The following is an 18,219-nucleotide window of genomic DNA, read 5'->3' on the forward strand; positions in this document are numbered from 1 at the left end:
CATGAAACCTTCTCAAAAATCGACCACATACATGGCAATATATCAAAACTCAGCCGCTAAAAAAAATTGGAATAACTCCATGTATCTTGTCAGACAACCATGCATTAAAATTAGAATTCAACAAAATCACAAATTGCAGAAACCCTACAGACTCATGTAAATTGAATAATGCACAACTGCACCATTTCTGGGTCAAAGAAGAAATAAAAAAAGAAATTAAAGACTTCCTAGAATTGAATGAGAATGAAGACACAACATACCCAAACTTATGGGACACTTTGAAAGTAGTGCTACGCGGGAAGTTCATAGCACTAAGTGCCCACATGAAGAAACTACAGAATAGTTATAATAAAGAATTAACAGCACAGCTAAAAGCTCTAGAACACAAAATCAAACTCCCCCAATAGGAGTAGATGCCAGGAAATAATCAAATTGAGGGCTGAAATCAATAAAGTAGAAACTACGAAAACAATACAAAAATCAATGCAACGAAGAGTTGGTTCTTTGAGAAAATCAATAAGATAGGCAAACCTTTTTCCAAACTCACCAAACAGCAGAGTGTGAACATGCAAATTAACAAAATCAGAAATGAAAAGGGGGACATAACAACGGACTCTGAGGAAATTCAGAGAATCATCAGGTCATACTTTGAAAACCTGTACTCCACAAAATTCCAAAATTTAAAGGAAATGGACAACTTCCTGGATAGCTATCACTTGCCAAAATTAAATCAAGAACAGATAAACAATTTAAATAGACCTATAACACCTATGGAAATAGAAGCAGTCATCAAAAGTCTCCCAACCAAAAAAAAAAGCCCAGGTCCAGATGGCCTCAGTGCAGAATTCTACCAGAAGTTCAAAGAACAGCTTATACCAATACTTCTCAAATTATTTCATGCAATAGAAGCAGAAGGGTCTTTGCCAAACTCTTTCTATGGGGCTTCAATAACATTGATCCCCAAGCCACACAAAGACACAACTAAGAAAGCAAACTTCAGACCAATATCCCTCATGAAGATTGATGCAAAAATACTCAATAAAATACTGGCAAATAGGATCCAAGAACACATCAAAACAATCATTCACCACGACCAAGTAGGTTTCATCCAAGGGATGCAGGAATGGTTCAACATATGAAAATCCATCAATGTAATCCACCATATAAACAAGATGAAAAACAAAAATCACGTGATTATCTCACTACATTCAGAAAAAGCCTTTGACAAAATCCAATACCCCTTCATGATAAAGGTCCTGGAGAGTTCTGGGATAACAGGAACATACTTAAACATAATAAAAGCTATATACATCAAACCAATAGCCAACATCAAACTAAATGGGCAGAAACTCAATGTAATTCCTCTAAAATCAGGAACAAATAAGGCTGTCCATTCTCTCCATACCTTTTAAATATTGTACTTGAAATTCTAGCTAGAGCCATGCGACAACAAAAGGAGATCAAGGGGATACACATTGGAAATGAAGAGGTCAAACTTTCACTATTTGCAGATGATAGGACAGTTTATGTAAATGACCCAAAGAACTCTACCAGGGAACTCTTACAGCTGATGAACACCTTCAGCAAAGTAGCAGGCTACAAGGTCAACTCAAGAAAATCAGTGGCCCTACTACATACGGATGATAAAAGGGCTGAGAAAGAAATCAGAGAAACATCACCCATTACAATTGACACAAACACATGGGGGAACAGGAAGTTGAGTGGGTGGGGGTAGAATGGAAGAGGGAATCATAGGTTAGAAGACAGATCAGGCACCAGAGTGACCTTGAGTGATCTAAAGGGATAACATCAATTGGCAAGATAAGCAATAGTGGAGAGACCACCTCGAATGCCCATTCCTGATAATGAACTTGATGTCTATAACCATCCGGGAGCCTTCATCCAGTGATTAATGGAAGCAGAGGCAAACACACAATCACTGAACTGAACCCAAGGAACCCAGTGACAGAGAGAGGAGTGATGAGCAAACTGGCAAAGAATGGGCTGGCAAAACCAGCAGAGACAGCTGATCTGAACAGGGGAGAGCTCTTGGACCCCAGACTGACAGCGGGGAGGCCAGCATGGGACTGATCTGGACTCCCCAAATGTGAGTGTCAGTGAGAAGGCCTGGGCAACCTATGGGGCCCTGAGCTGTGGATCAGTGTCTATCCCTGGAATACAAACAGTCATCGTGTGCCCATAGCACAAAGAAGGATGCTCTCTCAGCCTGGACTCTTAGGGGAGTGTCTGGACCCTACCCAGAGTGAAATGACAGACTCTAGATATCCCCTATGTGGAAGAATTTGGCAATAGGGTGGGAGGCTGGGGGGAAGGGGAGGGCGGGAGGAGGGGAGGGAGAGGGAACTGGGATTGACATGTAAAACAAGCTATTTAAAATTAAAATAAAAAATGATAAAAGAAAAAAAAACAATTGCCACAGACAACATAAAATACCTTGATGTAACGCTAATCAAACAAGTGAAAGACCTGTTTCGCAAGAACTTTGAGTCTTTAAAGAAAGTAATTAAAGAAGCCCTCAGAAAATGGAAAGATCTCCCATGCTCTTGGATAGGTAGGATTAATGTAGTAAAAATGGCAATCCTGCCAAAAGCAATCTACATATTCAATGCAATCCCCATTAAAACACCAGCATAATTCTTCATAGACCTTGATAGGACAACAATCAGTTTTGTATGGAAAAACAAAAGACCCAGGATAGCCAAAACAGGCAGGGAAATAGAACCTTCATTTTGTGGCTGATGGAAGAAGAGGCAGACTCCCACGGCTAAGCACTGAGATGAACTCAAGAAAGCCAGTAACAGAGAGGGAGGACTGATGACCAAAGGGGTTAAGACTGTGCTGGTTTAACCCCCAGAAACAGTTGACCTGACAAGGGTTAGCTCTTGAATCCCAGACTGATGTCTGGGATTCCAGCATGTGGCTGATCAAGACCCCCTGAATGTGGGTGTCAGTGAGGAGGCCTAGGTAATCTATTGAGCCTTGGGCAGTAGATCAGTATTTATCCCGGGTATACAAATGGACTTTGGACTCCCATCCAACAATGTGAGATGCACTCTCACCCTGAACTCTTGGGGGAGGGTCTAGGCCCTGCCCTGGATGAAATGACTGACTTTGGACACCCCCATGGAGGGCCTCACCCCCCCTGGGGAAATGAGGGGATATTGGGGGGGTTAGTGGGAGGGTGCAGGAAGAGGGGAGGGAAACGGAGAGGGACCTGTAATTCAAATGTGAAGCAACCTTGTTTCTAATTTAAATTTAAAAATAAAAACATATAAAAAATAATATACCGCACAATGATGAAATAGAAATTATTTTGTAAAAGTACATTTTGTGATTGTCTCACAGCTACAAGAAGAGCTAGTCATGCACTTGCAAAAACTAGTACAGAAATTTATACTTGAGGAATGGAACTGTTGTCATAAACTTAACTAAATAAATTTTAAGCAATTGAACACTATGGGCAGAGTTTAATGGACCATTCTTGTGAGAGTTTGCATCATAAGATATGAAAGAAAAGGTGTTACTGAAAGCTTTACTCATGAAGTCTCAGAAAGCAATAAGGACTCTAGTATGAACTGGGATACAGATTATTTTTGTAATACTCTGTCCAAGATATATATTTCCATTCTTCATGTGTTCTGAAATTCTCAAGTTGAATTTACGGTAGTAAACTGACTTGTTTCACATAAGAGATTTCAAGAGAAAATGCTATTTAAGCTAATGCTGATATAGCAACGTATATCAGCTCCTTGCAACACTGAGAGAAGGGGAGAATTGTCTGGAAGGGAAAGCCCTACCCCATTGAGGAAGCTCTGTTTTTGAGGATCTCAATTCCCTTAAAGGAAGAATATGCCTAAACTAAAGGATTTTCCTGATGCTCATAAGCAACATCCTTTGAAACTTCCTCCCCAGGAACACAACTGAAAAGATGATAATGTTGTAGTAAAGAGGATCTAGGCTCCATCTTGAGCAGATAGCAGAATTTAGCAATGCCATTCACATGGTACAGTGAAGGCAAAGGTACAAATTTGAGGGGCTTTTAGATGGAAACAGACCAAGTATCATGTGGCATTATCATAGTCCTTGAAGAAAGTCACTGAATGACTAATATGTTAAGCTTTGTAGGTGAAGTTTAAGTTGCAATAATGACCTCAGGATATTATAAATGCGAAGACTGTGGTACTCTTGGCATGGAGATTTTTAGGGCTGGCCTAAGCATGAGAGAAGCTGTGTGGCCTTCAGATGGCAGAGCTGGAGGATGGGGATACCCAAGTCCTTTGGAACCTAGAGGATTATATGGCAAGCCTCACACTCTGGACATCAAGATACAGTTTGGTATTTCCCTGCTGGACTTTGTTTTTGGTTTGGTGGAGTTGTTGCTTGTGATGCCATGATTCTTCCCCCCTAGGAATAAAAAGGGTTAATCTTCATCATTAATCCTAACGCTGCAACTGTATACTTTGCTTTTGGTTTTATAGGAGCTTATAGTTCAGAGATTTTGGACCTTCAAAGAGTTGGAATTTCTAAAGACATTAGGAGCTATGAAAGTTGAATTGAATTTTATATGAAATCAATGAGACTCTGGGGACAAGGTGTGAAAGGTTATGGCTTAAAGTGATGTGTTTGTCAAGTTAGCAGGGAAGGTTTTAATTGTCCACTTAACACAATATAGAATTACCTGGGAAGAAAGTCTGAATAAATAAATAATTTTATAAATCAGGTTAGCCTGTGGGCATATCTGTGGAAAATTGTCTTGATTACATTAATTGAAACAGGAAGACCTGTTGTTGCAGGCAGCACCATTTCTTGGTGCAACATATAAATATGGAAAAAATTGTACATTAATAAGCATGAATGCATGCAATTTTCTCTTCATTCTGACTGGGAATGTTACTATATGTGATAGATTATAAACTAGAATTTTTTTAAAGCACTTTCTGTGTTAAAGTTGTTCTTGTTGTGCTATTTTATAACAACAAGAAATGAAATGAAGAAATGTGGTTTTTCCTGTTTGTGCCATACAAAATATCTTCCTTATTCTAAAATTAAAAATGCACCATCATATTTCCCAATGCTTTTACAAATTGAGTTTTACCTATTGCATATATAATTATTTAACCAACTCTCCAATTTTGCTTAGACAATTATCTCAAAACTACCTTTTAAACAGGCTATGCTTCCTTTCTTTGATTTTAACTACCTGTCAGCTTATTTTAAACTCTCTGGTATCCTAATGCTGTTCATTTGTGTTGTCTCTTTTTACTCCCTGAAAACACTATTAAAATCCTTGTCTATTTTCTTGGTCTGTTAAATAAACAGTACCTTCTCTGGATTTTTTTTGCTACAATTATAGAATATCATATATTTGGTAAATTTAACTGAACAGAAATTTATTGATTACAGCTCTGAAGCTAGTAATCAAGTCACCAGCATCTGTTAGGAGCCTTTGCTCCTGACAGCTAAAGCCAAAGGATGAGCAGCAAGAAGGAATGAAACTCCGGGTTATGGAGCAAAATGGTGATCAGGAGTGGGATCATGAATTTCCACAAAGAATGACAAAAGTTTTAAGGAATTTTAGAAACAAAAGAACGGAGAAAAGCATGGGGTCTTTGTAGCAGCATTTTTCTGAGGTGGGCTCTGTTTTGCTAGCGACAAGCAGAGACTCACACGGCTCACTTAAGGGAGTCTTCCTGACTCAGCATAAGCAAAAAAAAAAAAAAAAACCAAAACAAACAAACAAACAAAAAACCCAGCAAGCTTCTTTTAAGAGGCTCTGCTAACGATTGAAAGGTGTGTACGTACAGCTGGAAGTGGCAGTGACCACATCTCCAAGCCAGCAGCTTTTGCTGGATGTCAGCATAGACTGAGGCTTGAGCTAGAATCATGCTTATGCCTGCCATCTTGGAAAAACTGCAGTTTAAACAGCCGCGGTTTCAACAGATAAGACACGTGGCCAGAAAAAACATAAAGATTTACAGTAAAGTCAGACTTGGATAAAGAAAAACCTCTAAAGGTTTACACTGTGTTTAAAAATATATGTAGGATTGAGAGAGAAAAACAAACGACATAGTGGTAAATAAATAGAGAAGCCGGCTGTAGTGGCACACGCTGGTAGGATTTGCTCCAGAGGCAAAGGCAGGCAGATTTCCAGAGAAACCCTGTTTCAGAGAAATAAGTAAATAAATAAAAGTAAAATAAACAGACTATAATAATAGATAAATGAATAAGCCAAATAAAGATGGAAAATACACAGAGAGTCTGGATACTGTATGCTATTGTGTTTTTCAGTTTTTTGATTGCTCAGGAAGGAACAACTGCTAAAGTACACTTGATTATAAATGCTGCTAAATTAATTCAACTTATATCTTTTGAAAATGCCTTGACTTCAAAATTTAAGTATAAGGATATGTTAATTTGGAAAAGAGTTTTTGTTTATGTTTCCACAGAAAATGAAAAGCTGAGAATTACTTCCAGGCTTCTGTGGTTTGATGAACCAAGACCCCCGGAAGCAGTGGCCCTAGTGATAAACATCTAAAATAGCTAAGGTGATGCAGCCTTACAGACCCCGAAAATAAGGACTTATACGGGTTTCTGAGTTTTGTCATGATCCCCATGGTATGAACAGCAACCCCATCCAGCATGAAGCAGTTTGGAATGAGTGACATCCAAATACCCATATTGTTTATAAATCTTTGTTTTAATTTGAATGGAGTTGCTTATAATTGGTTAATGATCACAACATATCTCCTTTTAAAGCAAAAAGGGGATTATGGTATGGAAATGAGTACTTTGTTTTGGTATGGTTTTTCATTTATTGATACAAATTCAAGGTCAATTTTTTGATGTGTATATTCCTCCTCTTGATTAAATATTGTGTTTATATTGATCTTTTAAAACATAATGCATAATTAAATACAGACTATAGATAGTCACTTCTAATAGTCAGAACTTATAGCTAGGTTAGTTAGGTTTTCTAGATATACAGAGATATATTTGAGATAGATAGATAGTCTTCAAACCTTTCAAAGACCTTCAGGAAATGGCATTTAAAATGGTTTAGGGTTTTTCTTGATCATGAGAAATGTCTGCTCCTGGCACATCAATTATGTCTGAGAGGAAGATGAGCATCGAAGAAACTCATTATGGAGTTTGCTTTCAACATGGCCAGATTAGCCATTTGGGGAAGAAATTGCTCTTGCCTAGACTGTTTGACTGTTGCTGCATAATCTGTATATGCAGGAACCATAGGAAAATGACTGCTGAACTCAAACAGTCTTTCAGGGTTCCTGATTCATGGAAGAGTCTACGAGACTTTCTCCAGGACACAGAAAAATGATGGACAGACTGCCCATGCAGATGGACAGTTTGAAATTTCCTGCTTTGCTGAGAAGTCTTCTGGACAGCCTTATGGGCTGAAGATGGATGCCCCAACATTACAGAGGAACTTCAGGTGACTGTCCAGGTAGTGAGATATCTCTGTCAATTCTAGTGTTTACATATTATCCTTCTGTGGTCTTTGATGGAGTTGATGGCAGATAGTTATAATCATAGTTTTCCTTAGTTATGATAAATATAAGCTACATATAGGACTTGGGACTCACAAGGATGGGATAGATGATATTTTCTTTAAATCTTGCTGAATGTTGATAGACAAAATGTTGTAACTGTGTTCTTGCTTGATAACTGTTATGTTATATATAATTTGACTATGTTAAAGTTAAGACCTTTCTTTTTGTTTAGACAGAAAAGAGGAGATGATGTGGAAATCCTGTGTATATGTCAATAAAGCACTGTTGGCCAATAGGGAAGCAAGATAGGTGGGACTAGGAGTCGAGGAAGACTCTGGGTAGGAGAAACACAGGGAGTTATGATGTAGCTGTGATAGGGGTAAGAAGCCCGGACCCTTTCTCCGGTAAGAGAAATACTTAGGTGGGCTAAATACTTAAGTCAAAGATAGCCAGCAAGAAATAAGTAAGCGGCAAACAGCTTCATAATTAATATAGCGTCCTGTGTGTTCATTTGGGGACTGCAATGTGGCAGAACCCAGGCTACTGGTGGGGAAAAACCAAAACGGCTGGCAAGGAAAAGGCTTCACTCAACAGAGCAGCAATAGGCATTCCGTTTATATTTTTCATAGCTTATATTATTGCTCTTGTGATAATAGTATTAATCTATTTATGAGAGTAGAACCCTAGTGGACTAGAAACTTCTTAAACATCTCAGTTTTTAAGACTGTTAAAATGTCAATTAGATTTCAAAATGAGCTTGGAAGGTGATTTATAGTCAAGTCATAGCAATAACTTTTACTCTTACTGATAAATACTATGGCTATTATATGTTTTCTTTATATTTTTATTCTTCTCTCATATATTAGATACTGACCAGCTTCCCTGTCCTCCATTCCTTCCAGTAACTCCTCCTCCCCTTCCCAGCAGATCTACTCCTCCTCTTTTTCTCTTCAGAAAAGAGCAGGTTTCTCAGGGATATCAACTTAACATGACAAAGCAAGTTACAGTAAGACTAGGCACATAACATAATTTCAAGGCTGGGTCTGGAAACTCTTTAGAAGGGACCCAAAAGAGTCAGAAGCAACCTCTACTCTTACTGTTAGGAGTCCCATAAGAACACCAAGCTATATAACATAGATCCAGGGGACCTCACTGATACCCATACAGGCTCCCTGATTGTCATTTCAGTCTTGGTGAACACTATGAATCCAGGTTTGTTGATTCTGTGCACCATATTCTTGTGGTATCCTTGGCCCCTCTGACTCCAACAACCCTTCCTCCCAATCTACTGCAGGTTCTCCGAACTCTGCTTAATGTTTAGCTGTGGTTCTTTTTCTGTTACCATCAGTTGCAGGTTGAATCCTCTCTGATGATGATTATGCTCATTTCTGGTCTATGAGTATAGCAGAATATCACTAGGAATCATTTCATTGACATTTTTTAATATTTTTATTTAAATTAGAAACAAGCTTGTTTCACATGTCAATCCCAGCTCCCTTTCCCTCCCCTTCTCCCTTTTCCTCCTAGCCCCCTACCCAATCCCCACTTCATTCCCCAGGGAGGGCGAGACTCTCCATAGGGGATCTCCAGAGTCTGTCATTTCATCCAGGGCAGGGCCTAGGCCCTCCCCCAAGTATCCTGGCTGAAAGAGCATCTCTCATTGTGAGATGGGCATGTAAAGTCCATTTGTGTGCCAGATATAAATACTGATCTACTACCCAAAGCCTCCTAGGTTGCCTAGGCCTCCTCATTGACACACACTTTCAGGGGGTCTGGATTAGTCCCTCTCAGCCATCAGTCTGGGGTCCATGATCTTCCCCTTGTTCAGGTCAGCTGTTTCTCTGGGGTTCACCAGTCCAATCTTGACCCCTTTGCTCATCAGTCTTCCCTCTCTGTCACTGGGTTCCAGGAGTTCAGTTCAGTATTTAGCTGTGGGTGTCTGCCTCTGCTTCCATCTGTCACTGGATGGAGGTTCTAGGATGGCATATAAGGTAGTGTCAAACTCATTATCAGGGAGGGGCATTTCATGTAATTTCTTCACTATTGCTTAGATTGCCAGTTGGTATCATTCTTGTAGATCTCTGGAAATCTCACTAGTGCCAGATATCTCCTCAAATTATAATGGCTCCCTCTCTTATGGTATCTCTCTTCCTGCTTTCCTCTATTCTTCCCCCGACTCAACTTTCCTACTCCCACATGTCCTCTTCTCCTCTCCTCTTCTCCTCCTCTCTTTTTCCTGGCTCCCTCTCCCCTCACCCTCATGCTCCCAATCTGCTCAGAACATCTTGCCTCATTTCACCTTCTCTGGGTTACCATGCATATCTCTTAGGGTCCTTCCTGTTTCCCAGTTTCTCTGGCAGTGGGGTTGTAGGCTGACACTCCTCTGATCCAGGCCTAAAATCCAAATATAAGTGAGTACATACCATGTTTGTCTTTTTGTGACTGGGTTACCTAAATCAGGGTGGTTTCTTCTAGTGCTGTCTATTTTCCAGCAAATGTCAAATTCCATTGTTTTTTTCCCTGCTGAGTAGTACTCCATTGTGTAAATGTAACACATTTTCTCTATCCACTCTTTAGTACAGGGGCATCTAGGTTGCTTCCAGGTTCTGGCTATTACAAATAATGCTGCTATAAACATAGTAGAACATTTTTGACCAGCTGTGTTTGGTGCTATCCTAGGTCTCTGGGCTATCCAGCCTAAGTTTCTTGGCCACCAAGGCAGTGTCAGGCATGAGCTCCCTCTTGTGGAGTAGACCTCAAATTGGAGCAATTGTTATTTGGCCACTCCCCCAAGTTCTCCAGCACCTTTACTGCAATACATGCTGTAGGCAAGACAAATTGTAGGTTGAAAGTCCCACCACTGTAAGCCTTGCTTGACTACAAATGGTATGCAATTCAGCTTCTGTATTCCCCGTCACAAGGAATATTTGCTAGGGTCACCCGCACAGAGTCCATGGAGTTTTCATTGCACTAGGTTTCCACAGCACCCTTGGAATATGCCCCATTCCAGTTGTCTCTCCCAGTACTCTCTCCCTCCATTCCTCCCCATCACCTGCCTGATCCATCCTGTCCTCAATCCCACTCTTCTCTAGGCCACCAGAAAAAAATCTATTCTCTTTCCCATTCCCATGGAGATCTATGCGCCCTCCTTGAGCCCTCCTTGTTCCTTAGACTCTCTGGGTCTTTGGATTCTAACATGCTTATCCTTTACGCTAATATTCACTTATAAGTGAGTACACACCATACTTATTTTTCTGGGTCTAAATTACCTCACTAAGGATGAATTTTTCCTAGATCCACTCCTTCTCCTGCAAATTTCATTGTTTCATTTTAAAAATATTTTAGTAATACTCTACTGTGTAATTTTCTTTATATTTATACTACCTGCTCAGTTTTCAAAGTTTAACGTTACATGGTATAGACTTCCTGATCCAAACATCAGACTTGACATATCCAAATGCAGCTAAGATAAAACAAAGACTGCAATATTTTAGAATCATTAGCAAAATAATTAGTGGTTGAGTAAAATACTCAACACCTATAGATACAGATGTTATACTTTGAAAAATGCTTGGAAGAAAAGAAGGTGCATCAATAGACTCAAAATCAGAGACTATTTAATAAATAATTATGTTTGGCAAGGTACATGCCCCACTACAGTTAGGATTTTGAGTTGGTGGAACCTTTATGTCCAGATATATCCAAGCATATCTTATTATACTAGCTAGAGTTGCTAATGCCAACATGAAACACCATGACTAAAATTGGGTAGGAAAGGCTTAACTTGGCTTATACTTTCATGTAGTCCATGATTGAAGGAAGTCAAGACGGACTAAAGCAAGGAAGAAACCTGGAGTCAGGAAATGTTACAGAAGGATGCTGCTTATTGGTTTGCTCAAGATGGCTTTCTCAGCTTGCTTTCTAACATAACTTAGGATGATCACTACAAGGATGATGTCACACAAAAAGGGTTGGTCACTCCTTTCACATCAATCACTAATTTAAATAAATGTCCTACAGTATAATCTTAATGATTCATTTTCTCAAATGAAATTCCCACCTTTCAGGTAACTCTAGCTTGTGTCAAGTTGACATTAAAGTAGCCAGCACAGTTATGTCTAAGATTGAAAATGGCATGGTTAAGGGAACTGAAAATTTTCAAGGACAAGTTCATGGTACACAGTCTCAGTGGATTTTATGCAGTAAATCCAGTGGACATATTTTCTAGTCCTAATATTATTTAATCTGTTTTCTTTTTTGAATATAACCTTCTTTTGAATTTGGAGACATCAGGTGCTAGTAGATTTCCTTTCATGTCTCTACACACTACATGCCAGTCTTCATTGTCAATTACTAACCCCCATAAAGTATCTGAATGTTAATCATCTTTGAGAGTCATGCTTTGACTCCCTTATTTTCTGAATCCATTTGTGTGATTTCACCCATATTCTACATCCCAACAATGAAGCCTGACTTAAATTAATATGCCATCTGCTTCAATAAGTACCATTATTTTATTTTACTCTAACAAATCAAAACTGATTTTATATAATTGTACCATCTCAAATTGAATTACCTTACTGCATGCCAAATACATTCCTCATATTGTTCACAACTTAAAACATCACCACCATTTAGTTTCTAGTTCAATCTAGAAATAAAAAACAAAGCACATTCCTTTTTTCCTTACCAGTTCCTTGTTTTCATTTTGAGTAACTCCCTATGTCCGACTTTACACATTATGAACTTATATTAAAATAACATCAAATTTTCCCTGCAATGTTTGTCATTACTATTTTCATAACAGTTAGAAAATAGGAAAAACTAAATGTCCTTCAACTGTTAAATGAGTAATGAAAAAGGGGGACATATACACTAAGGAACATAGTAAAAAGAGCTGTAAAAATTTTGCAGATAAGTGGATGGAAGTAGAAATATTATGTTGAGTATACTGAGTAAGTTAACCAAGACACAGAGACAAATATCACACATTATTTCTCATCTAAAGTTCCTAGTTCCAAATCTTCAATTATGAGTATATAACTTTGGGTAAAAAAAAACCCAAAGACAAAAACAGGAAAATAAAAAGAAATTATATGGGAATGACAGTGGATGTCCTTCTTTATGTTGTGAATATATGTTTCTCTTCTTGGTTGATGAATAAATGCTGATTGTCCAGTAACCAGGCAGGAAGCATAGGTGGGGCTACCAGACTAGGAGATTGTTGGGAAGAGGAAACAGAGAGAGGGTCACTAGGGAGATACTGTGTAGCCATCAAAGGAGTAAAAAGCCAGAGCATTACAGGTAATCCATAGCCTCGAGGTAATACGTAGTTTAATAGAAATGGGTTAATAATTAAGACAGAGCTAGTTAATAAGAAACCTGAGCCATTGGACAAAAAGTTTATAATTAATATAAGCCTCTGTAGGTTTATATGGGACGAAACAGCTGCAGGACGAGGCAGGACAGAAACTCTGTCATCAGGGGAACACTATAGAGGAAAATAGCAGGGTAAAAGTGATATGAAGCAGAAAATTGAAAAACGGGGGTGTATGGAAGTCAATACAGATGGAGAGGATGGTAGAAGGGAAAATAGCACTAAGTATACTTAAAAGCATCATGTATAGTAATTATAATTGCATTTAATACATGTAAATGTATGTATAACATACACATATATAATTTAAATGAAACTAAGCCACCTGGGCTGATTATTTTTCTCCCAAGAGTCATAGAACATCTAACAAGAACCATAGTACCTGATATGAGAAACCTTTCTTTTGATTTGTTGTTTTAGGGAATCCACAAGACTCTCAAAACAATATAGGCTATTGCTATTCCCCTTGGTTGCCTCATAGAGGTTGAAGGTAAGTTCTATTGCCAAAGACACCATCCACTTGGGACACAAGAATTTGAGTAATCTGAACTCTATCTAACTGAAAGCTTCCTTCTTGAAGACAAGCTTTCCTAGTACTGGAAAGTGCTATGAAAGCTTCCAAGAACTAGAAAGAGTGAACTAGAAAGAGTTCCCCTGAGCCATGATGATTGTAAATCACAACAATAAACAACGTGGAAATATATCCATAAGAATACAATAGTGGTACAGTTTGGTGGTGACCAACAACTGTCTAACTGAACTTAAGTTTCATTCAACAGGTGACATATCAAGCCTGGCACTGTAAAGCTAAGAGACTACTCAGGGCTAGTGAAGACATAAATATTAGAAGAAAACATCATGCCTTTAACACCAGCATTTAGGAGGCAGAGGTAGGTGTGTGTATCTCTGTGAGTTTCAGGTCAGCCTAGTCTACATAGTGAGTTCTAAGACAGTCAGAAATACATAGTATACTCTGTATCATAAAAAAATAAATTTTCTATGTTTATTGTATATGGAGCTCTGTTATATAAGGATATTTTCATGCAAGAACATATTGGTGCATTAAGTATATCACTTCCTCAGCCACTCCTTTCTTCACCATCCTATTACTCTTCATTGTCCTCAAGATAGTTGTATTAGTTGTATTTCTATGTTCATAACATACATATATATATCATTTTTACATTTATGTAAAATTCAGGAACCACAATGAAAACATACAATATGTGTATGTTTGAGGCTGCTTAATTTGCTTACTATGATTATCTCTAGTTGCATCCATTTTCCTGCAAACCACATAACTTCATTCTCCTTTATAGTTAAAGACATACCATTGGGTATGAATACCATATGTCATTATGGATCCAGGAAAGTTTTCAAACATGTGAAACCTCTGTGAATTTTTAACTTTTATAACACATATTGTAATGAAATTATCTTTCTATAAGATACACTGAATTCTTTCTACGAGATTTTATAGCAGTTCATCAAGATAAAATATAAGAACTAGGACCAAAATATGGTACTTTTTTATTTATATTTTTCTAGGATCTCATTTTGCTGTTGACTTGGTTGCATAATTTTGTGCAAGTTATTTAGCCTGTCTATCTCAAATTTACTCATGTGCAAACACTTTTCATACAACTGCTTTTAAGAGCAAAGGAGATAATGAAATTTGAGAGTCTTTGTATTAACATGAAATATTATAATATTGCCAAGAGTTACTTAATTCTTTGTGAAGCCTGAACTGCTTTTCATCAGCACTGCTATTAACCCCATTTTAGATATGAGGCAGCTTTGTCACAATTAAGCTTACAGCCTTGCCTGAGATCACCAATCCAGGAAAAAGCTGCGTAACTATTAGAAACAGTTTGGCTCTAGAATTCTGCACAGTCATTATGGCATGTTATCTGTGGCTCAGAATTCTGTCCTCTAAGGCAAGCACTAACCAAATCTTTTGTGAAAATCTAATGATATATTAAGACAGAAATTTCCAAAAGTGCACAAATGTGTGTGTGTGTGTGTGTGTGTGTGTGTGGTGTGGTGTGTGTGGTGTGTGGTGTGTGGTGTGTGTGTGTGTGTTTGCTATCCACTACGCTACTGCCTAAAATCCTTGCTGTGTAGATCACCCTGAGAACTCCTATGAAAAATAATAAAAAGCTAGCTCCAAAGATTAATTCCATCATTTCTAAACTGGAACACAGCTTTAAACACTGATATCGCAGCTCAGTTCTAGAAATTTCCGAGTAGCCAAAGCCCTCTTGTTGCCCTCTACCTCCGCCTGCTGGACATTGCTCTGTAACAACAACTTGCTTTCTAATGCTTACAGACGTCTTATTTTCCAAGAACGTGAGCTTACAGCCTAGTGGACTGCAACCCCAAACCAGACATCAAGGTTCTGACTGAGCTTCTCAATGCGGCTGTGGCAAGCGACCCTGAGATGTCTGTGGGGCAGGGTCCTTGACTTTTTAGGTTTAAATCCGAAACTGCGTCACCAGAATTTAAGAAAATAGACATGAGAATTCAGCAGAGGGCGCTAGAGTACGTCTTTCTCTGTAGTCCCAAATGCCAGCAATGAGAACTTTCTGATGTACTTTTTATAGGGGTATTGGATCTTATGTTTCTTTCATATACAGTATACACTTTTGTAGCATGCGTACACACCCTAGTTATTTGTTTTAGTATTCATTTTTGACTTTCTGTCAGTCTTTTGATTATCTTATGAGGTTTACAAAGCTGTGTAGTTCAAAATTGAAAAAAAAAAAGGAGGGAAAAAAGTCCCAAACAGAGTTTCTTGTCACCCAGCTTTTCTAATTACAAGGTGTTATGCTGTTCTCTGTAGTCCCTCTTTTTGATGAATTTCCAATTCAAAACCCAGAAACGGTTATCAAAAACCCCGACCAGGAATCTGATCAGACTTTTGTCAGAGTTGAAGCATTGTCACAGTTTTGTCATTTGACAGCCTTAAAGACCCCCTTGATCCATATGCAGCAACTCAGATACTCTGTTTCACACTAATAGCCTCCCAAGTCTGTTTTGGTCCCTCCCTTTATGATAGGTATTCTTGCAATCTTACTTCAAAGTAGTACATAACTCAAGCAGCATAGCTCCTATCATTACTCTAGAATGGGTAAACGTTAAACACTAACAACATTGTCAAAATTTGCTGGTGATTATGTATCTTTTGCCTTACCCCAGTATCCCTATGAACTTTGAGAGAAAGAAAGATTTTGAGTCTCTAGTTTGTATGGTGCTATATGCCACTTTGTATGTACTCAGCAAGTTTTCTTTCATGGTGCTGGGGATTGAACCTACTGCCATGCACATGCTAAACAAATGCTCTTCCACTGAGCTATCCCCACCAATTAAAAATATTTCCTTTGAGAAATGCTCTTTTTAAGTTTCATAGACAGATATTGAACTTTCTATGTAGACTAAGGAGATCTTAAATTCATTATTCTCTTGCTACAACATCCACAATACTGGGATTACATTCATGTACCAGTCCCAGCTTTGTTTCTTTATTGGTAGGAGAATGTATAGGACAGTCAAGAACTTTCTTCTAGCTGAACCTTAATTTGCACAATGTTCCAGACAAACATGATTACTTTCTGTTCCTCAGTCTTTGTTCCATTCTATGCACAAAAACAGTCATGTGAAATACACTAACAGTCAGAAAGAAGCCTGAAGTAATGAGGATGGGGTTGAAAAGATCAATTTAGAAAAAGTGGAATGTTTCCTCTAATTCTGTTTTTACTTTTTGTTTTTAAAGACAAGCTATACAATTACATAAACTCATGATCTTCCGACTTCCAACTCCCAAGTGCTGGGATCACACTTTCCAAAATTGTACAAAAAATTCTCCTCCTGATTCTGGAGCTACCACTGCTAACCAGAAATAGTTGGGTACACCTCAGGTGAAAGACACTTTCTGTTCTAAATATTTCCTTTGTACTGATGCATTTAAGCTTCACAGTATTCTTAGATAAGTCATCTCTTTACAGTAAAAAACACTGAGGTAAATCCATGATCGAGCAACTTGCTTAGCAATGTAACTAGTTAAAATGGCAGGCTTAGGACTAAATCTTGGTAAACTGACAATGGCTTAAAGCAGACACATTTCTGGAGTTTTCTCTTCATTATTATAGTGCTACTTAAATCTCTCCATTTTATTTTACAACATTGCATTCTCACCTTTTGAATCAGTTCTCTCCAAGTCTCAAATAGAGAAATACCACACTTCTGGTTTGTTTTCTTTTAAAGTTTTATTTTTTTTGGTGAGACAAGTTATTATGTAGTCTAGGCACTCAGACTCAATATGCAGACAAAGTTGACCTTTATCTTTTGAGCCTGTGCCTGTACCTCTGAAGTACCGGATTCTAAGTATGTTCCAACATGACCAGTTTGAACAAGGTTCTTTGCTTTGTTCTTTTTAATCAGCTCAGTTAGATAACATTTATTCAGCAGAGTGTATGTTAGAGGAACCTTTTGCACACTTACAAAATTTATTGTATTGCCTTCTTCCAATATTCAGCCAATGTGTATATGATTATAACCATATTGCAGCTGAGGAAAACAAGAGACACTAAATTCAGGTAACTTTACTAGCATCCCACAACTGGCAAATGAGAATGGTTGAATTAGAAATAAAGGAATATGATTCAAAGGCAATAACCTACCAGTTCGTTTTTACTGTTTTATTTTGTGATTAAATGTCAGATTACTGCCTTCAATCCCCAACTTAAAGCTTGCAGTGACTGTGACTTTTGACAAGTAACTTCACCTTTCTGACCCTCAATTTCCTCAATTGTAAAGCTAGAGAATCACAGTAATGTCAATATGAGGAATAAGTAAGATAATTTCTGTCAAATGCTCAATTTTGATGACAAATAGAATGTAAATGGTATTTATTATTACTTTCTAAATAATGTCAACTTTGTTCAGCTTTCTAGGCAAAGTTCATAGGAACACCATCTGCTTTCTTAGATAAAACAAAACAGACAAAAACTGTTATATTTAAAAGCAGTCCAGAAAAAAACTAGGGCATTATATTTTTCAATTATATCTTATGGCTGCCATCTGATGCTTCTTGGTCATCATCATTTTTCCAAATAGCCCATTCCAAGATCTTGCTATTTTTCCTTTGATGCCAAGCCCAAATTAGCTCATATTGATTTATCAGGCTATACTGCCCTCTTCTGTGGTCTGTATGTAATAAAATCACTATCATTTATACATTAAATTTCACACATGGTTTTTAAATGGTCATCATATTGTTTTTATGTTATACAATTCTTCCATCTATAAGAGTGA

The sequence above is a fragment of the Mesocricetus auratus genome, unplaced genomic scaffold (assembly GCF_017639785.1).
Source record: "Mesocricetus auratus isolate SY011 unplaced genomic scaffold, BCM_Maur_2.0 Super-Scaffold_100003, whole genome shotgun sequence".
Taxonomy (NCBI): Eukaryota; Metazoa; Chordata; class Mammalia; order Rodentia; family Cricetidae; genus Mesocricetus; species Mesocricetus auratus.